Genomic DNA, 16,713 nt, shown 5'->3' with positions numbered 1-16,713 from the left:
ATTATTGAAATTCAAACACTAATTCATTATGTAAATACTTATACTCCCTTATCAAAATTTTTCTCATTATACTATAAAAATACAATTATTGTGGGCTTAACATCTAACTGTGAGATTGAATGTCATTTTTAATTTGCCATCACTCATTTTGTTCCAAGAATAGGCTTGCTTGGCACTTATAGGAAAGTTAAGTAAGTTTCGCTCTGTAGCTGAAAATAAGGAAGAATGTTGTCCTGGTTTCTGGTGGCAGTTATTTCATGACCATAAAGAGAACCAAACTTAGGGTAAAGCTAAAAGTACACAGAGAAATGCAAGGAGATGCTTGGAACCTGGGACCCTGAAGACACATTTGAACCCTGAAGTTTGTCCTCCATCTAAACTTCCTGTCACGTGTGTGATTCTGTCTGCATTACTTAAGATCATTCAGCTGGGGTTTTGTTAATTAAAGTAAAGTATATATCAGTTGATTCAAAATAAGGTACTATCCTTGGGTCCCTGCAAGGACAGATTCTAAAATATGGAATTACTTGTAAGGAAAAAGTAGAACTCTAAGCAATGAGGTCTTCATAATTCCTGTCTGAGAACTTGGTTGTGAAGTTGGTTAGGCTGCTGTATGTTCTGCATTGTTTCCAGGCCAATAGCCAACCGAGACCACAATATTTCTGCAAATTGTAGTCAAATTATAGAATATTGGTGTGTGTTCACAATTTCTTGTGGCCTTTGGCAAGTTTATAAAGGAATAAGCTAGTTTTGTCTGAAGGTGGCTATCTAAAAAGCGAGACTAAATAAGGACAGTTTGGTCGGAGGACTGTTTTGCCTGTGACTTCAAACCAAGCTGCCTGAGATTTCCATAATTTAAAAAACTGGAACAGAAAAAGCTTGAATCCTCAATGGCTTCTAAAGCAATTGAATCAACAAACATATCCTGAAGTTTGCCCTACTTCTAAATTTCCAACTGGAGATAATGAGATCATTATTTGCTAGGCTTCTTTGAGATTGGGTTTCTAATCTTTGCATTAGTAAACATCTTAACTAATATAACAAAAGAGCTTACCTGCTTGCATAGCCAAGGTTTAACTTTGGGGTTAGACTTCAAAATAATTGAGGGTTAGTCTTTGCCATATTTGCTTTTGTATTTCCAGTAAGTCACACAATACCTGGAATATGATAACATTCAATAAATATTTGTTTAAAAGATGAATATGGCAAGCATTTAGCAGAATATCAGAGCCTCAGATAAAATGTTGAGGTTCAGTATCAAGGGGAAATGCTGGCTATGATGGAGATACACAGCAGGTTCCACAAGCCCTTCTGAGATGCTGTCTGCCCTTTGATGACTGGATTGAAAGCTGGAGATGGGCTTGTGGCATTTAGAACTAATTAGTAGATGTAGCCACAGGACAAGTCAAGACAAAGGCAAGGAAATTGATGAAGTGTCTGATATTCCCCTAATCTACATATGTAGTCCTACAGTTCTGGGAAGCTAAGGGTCATTAATCATTCAGATTAAACTTTGTTGCAAAGTAGGCTCTACTGACACTGATGAATAATTAACTCCCCTTAGATGTGCTGCTAGTTGCTATAGACCAGATAGTACCTGATAGCAAGTTTGGCTTCCTACCAAGCAGTGTCCTGAGACACTGACACAGCCTTGGCCATCACCAGTACCATAGTCACCATTTGCGAGACCAATAGGTCTCTCCCGTTTTCCCAATGAGGAAAACACCACTCATGCTCACAGACATAATTGGAACTCAGATATGAAAAAGCCTTCATGGGACAAAAAGCCCAGATATAAAACAATAGGAAAGAAGTCAAAATCATGCTACATCAATTGGCCTTACTATTAGTAAATAGCGTAATATTTAGTGAGTCAAGCAGACAAGGTCATGTGAAATCCAGTCCCATATCCATGAATCCAAATACCTCATCTTTGTATGGAGAGATATGCCTGTGCTCTGCTGTGAGTATAGAACTGTTTCCCTGAACAAGCATAACTGATGGAATGTAATCCTAAAGTGCTTTCCATTTTTAAATTTGGCTGGATTAGTCATTGCTCCCTTGGACTGGGAAGGGGGACATTATCAGGTCCCAAACATTTTTGATTATCCTAAAATAATTCAGGCTCCTCTCATCAGGAATTAAAATGTCTACCCCAACATAGCAGTGAACACTTTGAGTGACTTCATGTCATGGCTATTCTGCTTTCCCTAAACCACTCCACCCCTCACTCAAATGTGAGCAAACTTTGATGCCCACATTCACAAAAAAGTGTGGTATGTTTCTCCTCCTTTAATTTCTTGCCTATTTCTCCTCCACCCAATTGGATTCTGAACTTGCAGCACTAGTGCACAGGAACAGTGAAGAGGTAAGTAGGCAGCAAAGGGTTCAGTCAACAGGTAGCATCATACCTATGACTTTGGGAACTGTATAAGCCCCAGTCTCTTACATAACTGTTACCATGCATTCCTCAGATACATGGCTGGGAACCTCTCACCTTCAATTTTGGAGAGTTTCTCCCTGGATCATTGCTTTCTAACATATCTCCACCCAGGTATCTAATAATACCCCTAGGTACTCTGGCAAGATCTGTTCACCTTTGCTCTTAGAAAGAATTCTGTATAGCCCCATGCTGACTCTATATCATTTGTGCTTTACATCAGGTGGATAGGCAACAGAAAACATACTGTTTACCTTAATAAAATCTAAAAGTGCAGGATGGTAAATATAGCCCTCCAAATTTGGTTCACCCCTCAGCATCTAGGCAATGCAACTCTCTTGATTTTAGATTTGAAAGGTGAGGACAGACATAGGTCTGCTTCAGGGACAGATTTCAAGCTAGGTGATTCTACTTACTACCTGTTACCAGACCTATAATAAAGAGCAGGAAAGTCAAACCATCACCCTCTTAAAATGGTGGAGCTCATGGGTCAACAAAAATTAATGTGTTTCTCTCCGTGCTTCTTTTCTCAGACTTTCCAAACTCTTTTGAAGCATAGTTGGTTGAGTGTGGAGGTTGGTTGGCAGATTTTCTGTTTTTAACATTTTGCTATTCTGGGAGAGTGGTTTTAATGCATTGCCAGTTGTTCTCAAGCCTCAGCTGAAACTGATCTTATGTTTCTAATTACGCCTTTTTCTCTTTTTTTGAAGGTGTATAAGTGGGTATCTTCCCAAATATGAAATTCATCCTTTTTGATATGTTTATACTTGAGTGTCCTTAATTACATTCTTTACTGCCAGGCTTCTGATCCACACATATAAAAATAAATACTCAAAGTTTCCAGCCAAGATGTAATAACAGTGATTAGATTTACCCTCACTTTTGAAATAAAAACAAACAAAATGGACAAGATGTCTGAAACAATGGTTTCGCGCAATTGTATATCAGGCAACAAAAACAATGATTCCTGAGAGAGAGGAAATAAAGGAGGTGAGCCCTAAAATTGCCAGATCACAGCCTTGAGAGACTGTCCAGGGGCACAGGACAGGGTTGAACCCGGTCAGAGGCTGGTAGACTCCCTGTTTTGAGGAGATAGACATGGGGCCCAAGATAGGCCAAGGCATCTTCAGTACACAGGACAGAGTACTAGATGGGAGAGAGCTGCACAGAGAAGAGAACCCTAGAGGTAATCAGGGTGTTCCTCTCAAATCTTCAGCTGACTACTGATGAGCACATATGTGTCAAATGAACTACTGGAGTCCATGAAAAAATATTCAGTCTCTAAGAAGGCCAGGATCTGTTCACATTGCTACCAGCCAGGATGGAATGCTTCATAATTCAATACGGTATTTGGGAGAGTACCCCAAAGGATATTGCCTAGGCAGTGGGCAAAACTAGTCTTGAACTGAAGTCTGCCCTGAACTTACCTAACAAAGTATAAAGCAAGATCTGAAATGATCAAATTGTTTTCATGTATCTTAACTGTATTTTAAATAAAATCTAAAGAACATTTGTAGAGAAAGTTAAATGCAGAAGAAATTAAAACAAATAAATAGAATGGGATAGAAAGGATAAAATCAGTCGAGAGTTATGAACAGAACAAGTCATACAAATTATAATCATCTTCATCAGTTCATTCAGTCTCCTGTAACTAATTCTTGTTTTGTTACATCTTGGGTTATCAGAGTTATGAATCAATCAGTTTTCCATTAGAGTTTTAGAAATTCTTACTTAGTTCAGTGTTATGATCTTAGAGACACCAAACCTGTATTCTAGAGTACTTGCTAGAGTCTTTTCCATGAATCTCTTTGATGATGAAGCATTTTTGTGTACAGTTGATTGTAAATGCTTTCAGATCAGAATCAAGAGTAAAACAATAATTGTCTGTGAGCAACAAAAGACATGAAAATAGCCATGGTTAAAGATTTGGTGAGTGTTCACCAAAAAAAGTGAGGCAATTGAGAAGCAAATTGTTATTTTTTTGATATACAGTATTATAAATAATACTGGAACTATGAGATATTACACCAAGATATGCCAGAATTTTAGAGGTTTCGTATAATTTCAAGAACACATATTAATAATGTATACACATTATATAAAATCTAAGACTGTTAAACATTATTTTTTATATGATAATGTTTCCCATGAAATTTAACACATCAAATAAACCTAAATAAATTAATATTTCTCTTTTTATAAGGAAAGAGAGCAACTCTCAGATCTTTTGGGGCCTTCTGGACACCTAGTTTGAAGTCAAATGGACTTCATATAGAGTTTGATATGGGGAAGTTTGTTAAAAATGTCAAAAAATTTAAAACACTTGATCAAATAGGACCACAGGTCACTGTGAAACAATACTCAGTTATCCACTCTTCCAAAGTGACAATTAAAAGACTTTAAAAGCAAATACAGAAAGTTATATAGTTGTAAAAACAAACAAACAAACAAAACCTTAAGGTATTTTAATATTGAAAAGACTCAGTTTTTCTAAGTAATCAAAAACCTTATACAGACAACATGAAGCATAAAAATATTTTCATAAGGCACAGAGTCTTTGTTTCCTAGGCAAATTACATTATATGTAAAGAAAAACATTTTATAATATTTTACTCAGATCAGGGCAATAATCTAAGACAATTTATTATTTTAACAGAGAGAAAATTAAACATCAGTTTTGTATCTACATTACTGAACACATTAAAAAACCTTTATAAATAAACATATTCAATTCTACCTAGCTTTGATGTCATAACATAAAATTTATTTTCCATGATCCTTCTGAAATTTTCTATATCCATTTAGGTCTGTCATTTTTTTTCTTTCCTATTCTGGAAACACCAGTTTCTTTATTTCTTTATTTTATTTTAACATCTTTATTGGAGCATAACTGCTTTAAAATGCTGTTAGTTTCTGCTTTATAACAAAGTGACTCAGCTATACATAAGTATGTATCCCCATATCTCCTCCCGCTTTCATCCCACTCCTACCCTCCCTATCCCACCCCTTTAGGTGGTCACAAAGGACTGAGCTGATCTCCCTGTGCTATGCTGTTGCTTCCCACTAACGATCTGTTTTACATTTGGTAGTATATATATGTCCATGCCACTCTCTCACTTCTTCCCAGCTTACCCATCTCCCTCCCCGTGTCCTCAAGTTCATTCTCTACGTCTGTGCCTTTATTCCTGTCCTGCCCCTAAGTTCTTCAGAAACATTTTATTTTTTTATATTCCATATATATGTGTTAGCATATGGTATTTGTTTTTCTCTTTCTGACTTACTTCACTCTGTATGACAGACTCTAAGTCCATCCACTTCACTACAAATAACTCAATTTCATTTCTTTTTATGGCTGAGTAACATTCCATTGTATATATGTGCCACATCTTCTTTATCCATTCATCTGTTGATGGACAATTTAGGTTGCTTCCATATCCTGGGTATTGTAAATAGAGCTGCAATGAACATTGTGGTACATGTCTCTTTTTTAATTATAGTTTTCTCAGGGTATATGCCCAGGAGTTGGATTGCTGGTTCCTATGGTAGTTCTATTTTTAGTTTTTAAAGGAAACTCCATACTGTTCTCCATAGTGGGAGTATCAATTTACATTCCCACCAACAGTGCAAGAGTGTTCCCTTTTCTCTATACCATTTCCAGAATTTATTGTTTTAGATTTTTTGATGATGGCCATTCTGACCAGTGTGAGATGATATCTCATTGTAGTTTTGATTTGCAATTCTGTAATGATTAGTGATGTTGAGCATTCTTTCATGTGTTTGTTGGCAATCTGTATATCTTCTTTGAACAAATGTCTATTTAGGTCTTCTGCCTATTTTTGGATTGGGTTGTTTGTTTTTTGACATTAAGCTGCTTGTATATTTTGGAGATTAATCCTTTGTCAGTTGCTTCATCTGCAAATATTTTCTCCCATTCTGAGGGTTGTCTTTTCATCTTGTTTATGGTTTCCTTTGCTGTGCAAAAGCTTTTAAGCTTCATTAGGTCCCATTTGTTTATTTTTGTTTTTATTTCCATTTCTCTAGGAGGTGTGTCAAAAAGGATCTTGCTGTGATGTATGTCATAGAGTGTTCTGCCTGTGTTTTCCTCTAAGAGTTTGAGAGTGTCTGGTCTTACATTTAGGTCTTTAATCATTTTGAGTTTATTTTTGTGTACAGGGTTAGGGAGTATTCTAATTTCATTCTTTTACATGTAACTGTCCAGTTTTCCCAGCACCATTTATTGAAGTGGCTGTCTTTTCTTCATTGTGTATTCTTGCCTCCTTTATCAAAAATAAGGTGACCATATGTGTGTGGGTTTATCTCTGGGCTTTCTATCCTGTTCCATTGATCTATATTTCTGTTTTAGTGCCAGTACCATACTGTTTTGATTGCTGTAGCTTTGTAGTATAGTCTGAAGTCAGGGAGCCTGCCAGTCATTTTCTTTTAGGACAAAGTTACTCTCTTTTTTCTCTGACAAAAGCAGATTCTATATTCCTTGCATTCTTTTCATTTAAAAACACATCCTATTTTCTTTCCATATTTGTAGGCATATTTGTTTCCCTTTCTTCTTATTGTTCCTAGTGGTTTTATTTTTATATATTTGATTATAAGTTGTGAGTGTTAGTAACCTTTAGTTTCCAGTGAAAACTAGGAAGCAGGAAATTGTGAACTGTCTGTCATATATTAGTGTCCTGTAGTAGATTAGCAAACTTATAAATACATAATTATAAACACTTATAACTTACAATTTACATGTTTTTCATAATATAATTTTAATGTGGCAAAACATATATTTATTAATAGACCAAAATATCCTTTGTCTCTCTAAAATTTAAGTCAAAAAGATAAGTTTAAATATGTTTCACAATCAATGTCTCAGTATATTATCTTATTTGGAAATGATCTAGATATTCAAAGAATATCCTTTATTCAATTTAACAGTATAAAATTTTATTTTATTTACATTGAATTAAATTAACTTGTTTTTAACAGTTTTGTTTAGATTAGACATCAAACAGGTAACAAACATTTCATTTTTCTTGTTGACAAATTCTGTGCCACAGGGATCGAATAAGCTTATTTGACTTGTAAACCCAGGTAGAAAAAAGTTGTTATCTTTGCATTATATTTAATATAGACAACTCTGAAGAAGAAATGCCTGCTTTTACTAAACCAACAAACTTACACTAGCTTTTAATTATCAAAGTTTATCATGGGTCATGTGAACTTGAAAAACATTTGGGTTAGTTTTTATATTTCTGAAAGTTTTAGGAATACTTATTTTATATAAATTCTTAGTTTTCTTTAAGCCAATCAATTAGAGCTCTTCAAATAATATCACTTATACATAGTATACTTATATACATATGACTATATATATAAACATGTAGACAGAAACTGAATTTATCGCTTCCATTAAAAATTTTGCCATGCCTCAGGTACCATAATAAAAGCTCAAAAAAAAAAAATTGGATCCAAATTGTTTTTCTGGCATTTGGACTATGTTAAGTTTACATGTTTAGATGGCCAAAATTTTTTACTAAAGACTTTTTATTTGCATGCTGTAAGGATCCTTTCAGATCTATTTTTAGAGTTGTTTTGTTTTTAAGAAGCTTCTGCATGCAGATAAAAGAATGAATTCCATTATCTTTAAGTAGTTTAGGATCCTCTCTTTTCAAGGGTATTTCTTAAGGTGGACTATATTATCTAAGTTAAATATTCCTCAGTGTGGCCATTACAGTTCTCAATTATCCAAAAGTTCACCCATTTTCCAAGAAGATGCAAGATCTTGGTCCATAGTGAGCATACATATAGGAAGTAGGAGTTTTTTTGGGAGTGGTGGAGAAAGAGTTTTAGACCAGGTAGAACCCATCCTTGCCTTTAGATTTCCTAAGAGATCTTAACTATGAGAGAACTTTTTTTGAACAGCTGTTCCAAAACACAGGGACTCACACGTTGCCCCCCATCAACTTTGAACAGAATAGGGTGACTTCAACAAACAAAATACAGGTATTCACAATAAAATCATACAGCTCAAAATGCAGAGAGAGACATACCTTCAAACTCCAGGGTCAGCGAGAAAGCAAGTGAGATCAGTGGGCTCTGTGGGTAACAGCACCTTGTTTCTCAGTGGCCTCAGAGACTTTGGCAGTCATCTTTGTGTTCCAAGTCTGACACCAGAAACTGCCAAAAACCCAGAAATAGCAAAACTAAAATCACCAAATTAATAAATAGCATTTAGTAAGAGTTTATTGTGCATGTAAGAACAGTTTGGGAACTGGAAGCTTCAAAATCAAAGACTGATATGAAGATGTTCAGGGTTATGAAGTTACAGGACAGCTTATAAAGTGAAAAATAAGAAGGTTATTTACCATTTGCAATGATTGGTTGTTACAATGGAGGTTTCCAGGTGGCAAGGATTGTTTTGAGGTGATTATATTATGTCATTTTTAGAAAGATGACATGTTTCTTTCATGATTATCAGAGGCATTTATAATGAATAACCAAAATTAAGTTTTGCTTATGTTCATGACATAAACTAGATTTAATTTTGCTAACATAGTTTAAATGTCTTTGTCTGCTCAGGGAATTCTCAAGTCCAGTTTCCATTTTGTATTTAATTTTAACAGTAGGGACAATTTTCCTCTATTAGAGGGACAAATGTAAGAGTTTAAGGTGTTCAGCTTCCCCTACTGCACAGCAGTAGTGTAGTTCCCCAGCTGAGGTTTACTTCAGGGTAAGGCCAATAAATAAAAAGGAGAAAAATTAGGGAAATGTCCCTCATCCCCCCAACACACACGAAAAAAATGACGGTTCTTCTCACACACCGGGGCTGGCAAACATTTTGGTTTTGAAGTTCCTTTTATCAGAAAGATGGGATCCTCTCCATGGGTTTACTAAAATCATCTGCCGTGCATTTCTTGATTTAGTCTGCTCTTATATCAAAACTGGGAGATAATGAGAGAAACGCAACCCAGAAACTCATTGCCACTGCTCTTGTCTTGCTGTTTTTCAAATTTTAGCTTCCATTACCAATCTGCCTGCTAATATTTACTTCTCAGAGTCCTTACGCAGTGTAACCTCTCATGAATGTAGGAGAAGTAAATACTTTGGTTCTTCATTAAACATCATTACTACTAATTTCCTGAGCAAAGACAGGCAATTCAGAAGAATGTGTACTCCAGGACCTTATTTCATGATTTTTCACATCATTCAAAACTCAGTCTACACAAAGGAGCTTCCTGAATAAGGTCCTCCTTCCCAGAAAACACTTTACCTCAGTTGTGGTTGGTGATATCAGACCATGACTCCAGGAGTGGTGGTTATAAGAGAAGCAAAACACCAGCTATGCTCTGATCCGGTGGCCTGTGCCTTTTGTCTTAAATTTGGTGGTGAGGGAGGATTTCATTCTGAATTGAGTGAGGAAAGGAGATAGAGTGGGCCTGTGTTTCTTAAATCAAAATTTGGATACGTTAAGTATGTCACATGTTGTAAACTACTCTAAGCCTCCTATTCAACTGCGGTATTTCTTGTGCCTTACTATCATAGAAGAAAGCTTATTTCAGCCATTATAAAGTAACTCCTTTGGTTTCTTTTTTTTGTTTTGTTTACTTTATATGTATCAGTTTACAGGTTAAAAATGTTTTTGGTTGTGTTGGGGAAAGTGTGGTGATATCTCATTCTGTTATATAGGATTGGAAAAAATATGTGAAAATATGTCTTAAAATCTGATATATATGAGAGTTCAAAACTGTTACTTCAATCTAGCATGAGAAAACCATGATTTAATAAAATAAAATATGTTAACCATGATATTTTCACAACATTAAAAAACTGTTGCAAATAACTCGAACACTTAAAAATGGGGCTATAAAATTTGTTTCTCTCTATGAAGTTAACATTATATGCTTTTATCTAAAAACTTTTTCGCCGATGGTTGCCAGTGTTTTCTCTCCACATCAGATAATTAACTGACATCTTTGCAGCAGTGTGTTTACTTCTCAGTTACTTTTGTTTTTCAATGTTGAAATTTACTTTTTTTAACAGCTTTATTGGAGTATAATTGCTTTACAATGGTGTGTTAGTTTCACCTTTATATCACAGTGAATCAGTTATACATATACATATGTTCCCACATCTCTTCCCTCTTGCGTCTCACTCCCTGCCACCTTCCCTATCCCACCCCACTGGGTGGTCACAAAGCACGAAGCTGATCTCCCTGTGCTATGCAGTGGCTTCCCACTAGCTATCTATTTTACGTTTTGTAGTGTATATATGTCCATGCTACTCTCTCACTTTGTCACAGCTTACCCTTTCCCCTCCCCGTATCCTCAAGTCCATTCTCTAGTTCTGTGTCTTTATTCCCGTCTTACCCCTAGGTTCTTCATGACTTTTTTTTTTCATAAATACGATATATATGTGTTAGCATATGGTATTTGTCTTTCTCTTTCTGACTTACTTCACTCTATATGACAGACTCTAGGTCCATCCACCTCACTACAAATAATTCAGTTTCATTTCTTTTTATGGCTAATATTCCATTGCATATATGTGCCACATCTTCTTTATCCATTAATCCGATGATGGACACTTAGGATGCTTCCACCTCCTGGCTATTGTAAATAGAGCTGCAATGAACTTTTTAGTACATGACACTTTTTGAATTCTGGTTTTCTCAGGGTATATGCCCAGTACTGGGATTGCTGGGTCGTATGGTAGTTCTATTTGTAGATTTTTAAGGAACCTCCATACTGTTCTCCATAGTGACTGTACCAATTCACATTCTCACCATCAGTGAAAGAGGGTTCCCTTTTCTCTACACCCTCTCCAGAATTTATTGTTTTTAGATTTTTTGATGATGGCCATTCTGACTGGTGGGAGATGATATCTCATTGTAGTTTTGATTTGCACTACTCTAATGATTAATGATGTTGAGCATTCTTTAATGTGTTTGTTGGCAATCTGTATGTCTTCTTTGGAGAAATGTCTATTTAGGTCTTTTGCCCATTTTTGGATTGGGTTGTTTGTTTTATTGTTATTGAGCTGCATGAGCTGCTTGTAAGTTTTGGAGTTTGTCAGTTGCTTCATTTGCAAATATTTTGTCCCATTCTGAGAGTTGTTTTTTGGTCTTGTTTATGGATTCCTTTGTTGTGCAAAAGCTTTCAAGTTTCATTAGGTTCCATTTGTTTATTTTTGTTTTTATTTCCATTTCTCTAGGAGGTGGGTCAAAAAGAATATTGTTGTAATTTATGTCATAGAGTGTTCTGTCTATGTTTTCCTCTAAGAGTTTGATAGTTTCTGGCCTTATATTTAGGTCTTTAATCCATTTTGAGCTTATATTTGTGTATGCTGTTAGGGAGTGTTCTAATCTCATACTTTTACATGTACTTTCCAGTTCAATAGCAAATATAAATAAAACTAATAGCTGGTTCTTTGAGAAGATAAACAAAATTGATAAACCATTAGCCAGACTCATCAAGAAAAAAATGGAGAAGACTCAAATCAATAGAATTAAAAATGAAAAAGGAGAAGTAACAACTGACATTGCAGAAATACAAAAGATCATGAGAGATTACTAAAAGCAACTCTATGCCAATAAAATGGACAACCTGGAAGAAATGGACAAATACTTAGAAATGCACAACCTGCCAAGACTGAATCAGGAAGAAATAGAAAATATGAACAGACCAATCACAAGCACTGAAATTGAAACTTTGATTAAAAATCTTCCAACAAACAAAAGTCCAGGACCAGATGGCTTCACAGGTGAATTCTATCAAACATTTAGAAAAGAGCTAACACCCATCCTTCTCAAACTCTTCCATAATATAGCAGAGGGAAGAACACTCCCAAACTCATTCTATGAAGCCACCATCACCCTGATACCAAAACCAGAAAAGATGTCACAAAGAAATAAAACTACAGGCCAATATCACTGATGAACATAGATGCAAAACTCCTCAACAAAATACTAGCAAACAAAATTCAACAGCACATAAAAAGGATCATACACCATGATCAAGTGGGGTTTATTCCAGGAATGAAAGGATTCTTCAATATATGCCAATCAATCAACGTGATAAACCATATTAACAAATTGAAGGAGAAAAACCATATGATCATCTCAAAAGATGCAGAGAAAACTTTCAAAAAACTTCAACACCAATTTATGATAAAAACGCTGCAGAAAGTAGGCATAGAGGGAACTTTCCTGAACATAATAAAGGCCATATATGACAAACCCACAGCCAACATCGTCCTAAATGGTGAAAAACTGAAAGCATTTCCACGAAGATCAGGAACAAGACAAGGTTGCCCACTCTCACCACCCTTATTCAACATAGTTTTGGAAGTTTTAGCCACAACAATCAGAGAACAAAAGGAAATAAAAGGAATCCAAATCAGAAAAGAAGTAGTAAAGCTGTCACTCTTTGCAGATGACATGATACTATACATAGAGAATCCTAAAGATGCTACCAGAAAACTACTAGAGCTAATCAATGAATTTGGTATAGTAGCAGGATACACAATTAATGCACAGAAATCTCTGGCATTCCTATACACTAATGATGAATAATCTGAAAGAGAAATTGAGAAAACACTCCCATTTACCATTGCAACATAAAGAATAAAACATCTAGGAATAAACCTACCTAAGGAGACAAAAGACCTGTATGCAGAAAATTATAAGACACTAATGAAAGAAGTTAAAGATGATACAAATAGATGGAGAGATTCACCATGATCTCAGTTACTCTTCATTGAACATTTTTCAAATGCATTCCATTTTTCTTATTGGGATTTGGCAGATTATTCTGTTAAATGTTCTTTCAAAATGGCCTTTATAGGCCTCTGGTATCTCAGTTTCTTTACTGTATCGATTTCAATATGCTTTAGTTGAACGTACTATTGCAAACCCATCAAAACACTGTTTTTCCTAGATTTGCAGCTTCAATTTTGGTATAATTTACAGAAGTGTTTGCACCCTTAGAATCTACTCCAATTGCTAATTTTTTCACGATAACAAGCAATTGTTTCTTGGCTCTATTACTTATTTTCTGTTTAGTGTTTATTTTCCAAGTTAACAATCTGGGTGACCTCTTTTAAACAGAGGAAAAACTAAAACTGTGTCGGTCAAAATTGCATTTTCTTTGTTTCTATTAAATCCCGGTCTGAAATTATTTGGGAGTATAATTGTTAAGATTAACTTATCTTCTAATCAGAAGCATAGATTTTTTTTTCCTATTACATAAAAATGATTTTTTTTAACTACAAATAGAACTACCATATGACCGAGCAATCCCACTACTGGGCATATACCCTGAGAAAACCATAATTCAAAAAGAGTCATGTACCAAAATGCTCATTGCAGCTCTATTTTCAATAGTCAGGAGATGGAAGCAACCTAAGTGTCCATCATTGGATGAATGAATAAAGAAGATGTGGCACATATATACAATGGAATATTACTCAGCCATAAAAATAAATGAAATTGAGTTATTTGTAGTGAGGTGGTTGGAACTAGAGTTTATCATACAGAGTGAAGTAAGTCAGAAAGAGAAAGACAAATACCATATGTTAACACATATATATGGAATCTAAGAGAAAAAAAAAATATCATGAAAACCTAGGGGTAAGACAGGAATAAAGAAACAGACCTACTAGAGAATGAACTTGAGAATATGGGGAGGGGAAGGGTAAGCTGTGACAAAGTGAGAGAGTGGCATGGACATACATACATTACCAAACGTAAAATAGATATCTAGTGGGAAGCAGCCACATAGCACAGGGAGATCAGCTGGGTGCTTTTTGACCACCTAGAGGTGTGGAATAAGGAGGGTGGAAGGGAGTGAGACACAAGAGGGAAGAGATGTGGGAACATATGTATATGTATAACTGATTCACTTTTTTATAAAGCAGAAACTAACACACCATTGTAAAGAAATTATACTCCAATACAGATGTAAAAAAAAAAAAAAGAAAAAAGATTTTTTACAAGCAAGTGAAAGAAAGCAACTCAAAAGACAAAATGACATCAAGTGTGAGTAGAGATATTACCTTCAAAACATTAGTGATAAAGATAAATTTGGAAAATATTCAATATTATCAAAACCTCAGAGAAAGAAAAAAATCTAAAATAGCACCATTTATTATATCATCATTTATTAAAAGTAACAATAAAGTTAGTAATCAGGATGGAGGAAGTATGAAGAAATGAGCACCATTATATACTACTAATGTGAATTTAAATTCTATCAGGTTTATAGACACAATATGCATATACATATGTATGTGTATAAAAACATATATATATATGTGTGTATAAACACATACACACATATACATAATTCTATATACCTGAATACAACTTAAATTCACATGAGTAGTGTAGAGTAGTATATATTGATATACATATATGAGTATAAATGTAAATTATAAATTGTCTCACAAAAAATCCCTTAAATATGGTTATTATTTTGTTCACCCAGTATCCTTCAAGAAATATATCTTCACAAACTGATAAGACACCCATATATATATATTTATTTCCAAGGCTGTTCAGTGCAGTTTTATTAAAGGTAAAGACAAATGAAAACTATTTCAATGTCCAATGACAATGAATGGGTTAAGTATGTCAGAGGCTATAGCCATATTATGAACTACTATGAAAATATGATGCACCGTGTTTTAAATGGTATATAACATATAGTAATAGGTAAAATATTATAAGCAATACATGTATATTGTGTAATCTAATGCACACTAATATAATCACAGCTATATAAATATGTAATAATATTTATTACTCATTAATATTTAAATTTAGCAAGGAACTGTAATTTTTTTCTAGATTATTTGTTTTCACATAAAGTTCTTCTTTTAATTCAGATATAAACATAAAACCAAAAAAGGAGAATAAAATATTGTTACACAGACAAGAAGTTAAAAAATAAGTATATGTTTAGCATAATTCCATTTTAGGTTTAAAATTGTTATATCTGAGGAAACCAAAATGACTTCTAAAATAAAAGGACTAGATCTGTGCAAAAAATAACTGGAGTCCATTAATTATCTGTGCCTAGTTACCGAAGAATTATATACCAGTTTATTATACGCAGTTATAATAACAGTATATAAAATGTATCATTTGAGAAAGAGCTGATGAAAATTGCACCCTCGTTTTAGCAAACGTATACCATCATTTACATAGAGAAAAGGCAGAGTACACTTTAATTAGATTTCAATTCTGACTTCCTCTGTGGTGGAATTCATCTAATCCTAGATCATGAGTCTAAAATAGGATGCAAGTTGTAGTTTATGTATATTATTGAAAGAAAGCATTTGAGGGAGTCTCAGACATCTTGGAATTTTTCCAAGCAAGATGACTCTTTGTTCTATATAAGGTTCATTCAGGAGTCAAACCTCTGATGTCTTTTTTTTTTTTTAACATCTTTATAGGTGTATAATTGTTTTAAAATGGTGTGTTAGTTTATGCTTTAAAACAAAATGACTCAGCTATACATATAAATACATCCCCATATCTCCTCCCTCGTGCATCTCCTTCCCACCCTCCCTATCCCACCCCTCTAGGTGGTCACAAAGCACCGAGCTGATCTCCCGGTGCTATGTGGCTCCTTCCCACTGGCTATCTATTTTACTTTGGGTAGTATATATAAGTCCATGCCACTCTCTCACTTCGTCCCAGCTTACCCTTCCCCCTCCCCTTGTCCTCAAGTCCATTCTCTATATCTATGTCTTTATTCCTGTACTGCCCCGAGGTTCTGCAGAACTTTTTTTTTTTTTTAGATTCCATATATATGTGTTAACATACAATATTTGTTTTTCTTTCTGACTTACTTAACTCTGTATGAGAGTCTCTGTGTACATCCGCCTCAAAACAAATAACTCAATTTTGTTTCTTTTCATGGCTGAGTAACATTACATTGTATATATGTGTGACATCTTCTTTATCCATTCATCTGTCAATGTACAGTTAGGTTGCTTCCACATCCAGGCTATTGTAAATAGAGGGGCAGTGAACATTGTGGTACATGACTCTTTTTGAATTATGGTTTTCTCAGGGTATATGCCCAGTAGTGGGATTGCTGGGTCATATGGTAGTTCTATTTTTAGGTTTTAAGGAACCTTCATATTGTTCTCCATAGTGCCTGTATCAATTTACATTTCCACACCCTCTCTAGCATTTATTTATAGATTTTTTGATGATGGCCATTCTGACTGGTGTGAGGTGATACCTCATTGTAGTTTTGATTTTC

This window comes from Leucopleurus acutus, assembly GCF_964270905.1.
Source record: "Leucopleurus acutus genome assembly, chromosome: 15".
NCBI lineage: Eukaryota > Metazoa > Chordata > Mammalia > Artiodactyla > Delphinidae > Leucopleurus > Leucopleurus acutus.
The sequence above is the reverse complement of the archived record's forward strand: the minus strand, read 5'-3'. Positions refer to the sequence as shown.